We start from the raw sequence: 3,994 nt of genomic DNA, 5'->3' as shown, positions 1-3,994 counted from the left end.
TCATTTAGGGTGGAAAAGCCTTTGAGATCAAGTCAGCCATTAACCCAGCCCTGCCACGTGCACCACTAAAGCATGTCCCTAAGCACCACATCTACACATCTTTTAAACACCTCCAAGGTGAAGGAAGTTTTCCTGATATCCAATCAAAATCTTACTGGTGCAGCTTGAGACCATTTCCTCTCATCCTACTGCTTGTTACCTGGGAGAACAGATCAAACTTCACCTGGCTATACCCTCCCTTCAGGCAGTTGTAGAGAATGATAAGGTGCCCCTGAGCCTCCATTTCTCCAGGCTGAACAACTCCAGCTCCTTCAGTTACTCCTCACAGGACTTGCACTCCAGAATTTTACCAGCTCCATTGCCCTTCTCTGGACATGCTACAGCACCTCCATGTCTGTCTTGCAGTGAGGGGCCCAGAACTGAACACAGAATTTGAGGTGTGGTCTCACCAGTGCTGAGTACAGGGAGACAATGAATGCCCTGGTGCTGCTGGCCACACTATTGCTGATACAGGCCAGGATTGTATTAGTTCAGTTATTCATATACCAAATGATACTATTTTTTAGGTTATTTTTAAGCAGATTGTCTCAAATAAAAATACCCTCTGGGGCCCTTTTCAAGATTTTGTACCTGTCTATTTGGCTGAGTTCAAAAAGTATTTTAATGGCAAATTTACCTCAAACTTAGTGAGACAGTTGTTCAATACCTGACCTCTCAAGATACTTCGAAGTGAATAGGACTCAGGCAAGCTGATTTTATTATCCCTTTTCTTTATATGAGCTTTTTTTCCTCATTCCAGCCATTCAATATGGGATCACTCTGCAGATCTGATTTTTTGTAAAGAAAGTGGATGGATATGAATGTCTCCAAGCTCTTTGGTAGAGAAACTGCAAAGAAAGAGTTGTATTAGCATCTGTTTCATGGCCTTTTTTGTGATCCTCCTACTCCTTGGTAATCCCTCAGCTCTGCAGAACTTCCTAGTTCTTGTGGTCTAAGGTTTTATGAATAACTTTTATACTTGCCTTTAGCAAGTTATTCTACAAACTCTTCATTTATGTTTTTAAGCCTAATTTGTTTAGGTTTAGAATCTGTGTAAGCTTCCTTGCTTGCACATAACTTCCACTTCTGGAAAAATGTCTTTTACCTTCAGATAAAATCTTTTGTATTTAAAATCTCTTCTATTTCTTGTCCTTTTTATCTAAAAATCTTTCTTCCATTTTTACTTTATGTTCTGTTTATATTTAAAATTTTAGATGCCAAGTGGAATATGGAACATGGTCACAGGACTAGCAAAGATCTGGGCCACTGACTTAGTTCCCCGTCTCCTTGGCACCACAGTAAACCATAATCTCCTTCATAAGTTTCACAAATGGAATTCAAAAGCAGTCATCTACAGTATTTTCCTCACTGGTTTGTTTCCTGTGAGTGCAATTGATTTCATTAGCAGCATCTTTGGGAATCTGAAACTCCTAACAGTATGTACAATATATTATAAAGAAAGACAGGTTTGGCATGAATATTATTAAAGTAACTACATTTTTTTCCTAATCTTGCATATATTTGAAAATAGAAAAAAAAATAGAAACTGCATAGGGCAAGACTTACAAATACAAAATCTCTTTTTCAAGTGATGTTGATTTAGCTACAAGAAAGGAGGAATTAAAATAAAGAAATAGCAGTTTGTAATAAGGAAATGGAATAGAAACCCAGTTGTGGCTCTAAGTAGGGAAGCTCCACATTTCTGTCAAGGCATGCCCACAGCAGAAAATAAGTTGATCCCAGCTGCTTCAAAGCACTTTTCCACTACTGAACACCACTATGGTATGTGATTCACTCCTTTGCAGAAAGGATTTTTCTCTCAGTGCCACACTGGGAACATGCACATCCCTGAAGAACTTGTTGTCATGGAATAATCATCTCACTCACAGGCATCACTGGTTCCTCCAGGCATTCGTGTTGGATCTGATTCAGAGCAGGTCCCTGCAGTGCTCCACTCCAAACCCCACGCGTGAAGCGCCACGTGCACACAGCACATGCCAGCGCATTGGGAAAGGTGAGGAGCATCTCCTGCTACCTCACAGCTCCTACCACTGCCTCAGCCTGAAGGAATACACGGGTTGGGTTCTCCCTCAGAAGACATACAGATGGGCTAGAAGGATGTCAAGGCCTTCACGTTACCAAGCTAAGAGCAGGATGGGGCCTTGGCATTAATACCTGTGTACTCTCCTTAGCTCATGTGTTCTCACACAAACAGAGCCCTCAAGGTGACCAGCACACTGGATTTCAGTTTCTGCTGAATGTAAATCTATAGTACAAAAACTTTGTGAGAGAATAACTGCAGAATCATTCTTCTGAATAAACCTTCCTTATAACCTGGAAAAGGAAAGGCACCTACCAGTTATTTTTGTCATTAAGCTAAAAATAGTAGTCATAAGAGGATTTTTTGAGAAATCAAGCCATCTGCCCAAATAATGAAGTAAATTACAAAGAAATGAATCATTAAAGAAGATACAGCAAATTATATTCCAAGAAAAATATTTTAGAGGGAGTATTGGCAGGACTCCAAACTACAGCTCTTGTACTTTAAGAGGACATTTGGAAAGATGTAATAAAAATGGAACATAATCAACCAATTCTAAGCCATCACCTGAGTTATTTGGTGTTTAAAGTTCCCATTGTAAATAGGCTTACTTTAACCACAAGTCTTAAACAATGTTAAAAATAGATCCTAAGTATTCTAGGTCATGCCAGAAATATGTAAGAAATAAAACCAAGGGATTTTAGGTTTATGAAAGCCAACCTCATTTTCAAAATGGAATAAAATTCTAATCCTCTGTTTCTCTGTATTTGTTATTATAAATAAATATGATAAAAAGTTTGACATGGTTTGTAGTGCAAACACTGAAAAACACAGGTAAGATACCCACCTTTGTCTGCATTTGTCCAGTTCTCAGAATGTAAATGGAAAGTTTCTGAGTATAAATGGAAAATCACTGTGCAGATTCCCTTTTCATTTGGTTCTGACTGGATATAGGGAACAGCTGGGTTAAATCTCATATGTATATGTATATAGATAGATTGACTGTAGTGTGATTTTTAAATCTGTTTAAAGTGATTTCAAAAGAGAGAGCCTCGAGTCCGAGTCCTTTTGGTACAATTAAAAAAAAAAAAAAAACAACCAACAAATCTATGTTATGCTCAAAATATCTAAATCTTTTAAAAAGCTTTCAAAGCCAGTTTGGTATAATATGGTAGAATATGCCTGAAGATGTTAATTTTGTGTTTCCACTGAACACAGTCTTAAGACAGACAACTTGCAGCACTCTTCACAGGGCACCATTTTAAGTGGAAAACGGCAAAGACTGCTCTTTCCAGGCCAAGGCTGGATTTTTCCAAACTCCTGCATGAAGGCATGTCCCGGAGGCCAGCAGCCTTGACAGAGGCGTGCAGCTGCACCACGGCCTCTCCCTGTGCGACGTAACAAGGCTCGGAGCCAAAAAGGGTCACACATGGCCACATCCAGGTGCCAACTTTTTGTCACACGCTCGCTGCTTGCGTCGGGCAGGAGTGGGAGGATGTCCTGTGTCATTTTGCTGGTGCAGTTTGAGGGACTGCAGCCAAAAAGAGAGGAAAGAAAAGGGAGTAAAGTCAGCAAAGCTCCAGGTAAGAGCTGCTTCCCCTGTTGTTTTCAGAGCACCGGGACTGCTCCTTCCCCCCACATCACTTTGCAGCGGGACAGCTCTGCGCGCTGTGAGGGCAGCGGGGACAGGGACCCTCGGCAGGTGCGTCCCTCCGCGCTGGCTGCCGGGGAGGGGGGGTGTCCCAGCCCGGTGCCCTCTCCCGGCGGCAGCGGCAGCCCGAGCCAGCCGGGGCTCGCTGCTGTGGGGATTGGTGCCCCACGCCGGCCGCCTCCAGGCCCGGCAGCCCGGGGCCGGCCCGCCCTCGCTGCTCCCGCCGGGACGGGCGCGCCGGGGGGCTCAATACAATTTTGTAA

At 42.5% G+C, this 3,994-nt stretch overlaps 1 protein-coding gene across 2 annotated transcripts in view; it reads left to right on the top strand.

The window, feature by feature from the left end:
* The first annotated feature begins 3,588 nt into the window (after window positions 1-3,588).
* Window positions 3,589-3,994, top strand: part of PKIB (cAMP-dependent protein kinase inhibitor beta) — a 55,351-nt gene continuing 54,945 nt past the window's right edge. The window contains exon 1 of one of the 2 annotated variants that reach the window (XM_039707815.1): window positions 3,589-3,663. The gene's annotated coding sequence lies outside the window, so the exon portion shown is untranslated. Of the gene's footprint in view, window positions 3,783-3,994 lie in introns of both variants that reach the window. The other variant, XM_039707817.1, reaches the window with a different exon arrangement.

The sequence above is a fragment of the Passer montanus genome, unplaced genomic scaffold (genome assembly GCF_014805655.1).
Source record: "Passer montanus isolate IOZ18808 unplaced genomic scaffold, ASM1480565v1 scaffold2, whole genome shotgun sequence".
NCBI classification, from domain to species: domain Eukaryota; kingdom Metazoa; phylum Chordata; class Aves; order Passeriformes; family Passeridae; genus Passer; species Passer montanus.
The sequence above is the reverse complement of the archived record's forward strand: the minus strand, read 5'-3'. Positions and strand labels throughout refer to the sequence as shown.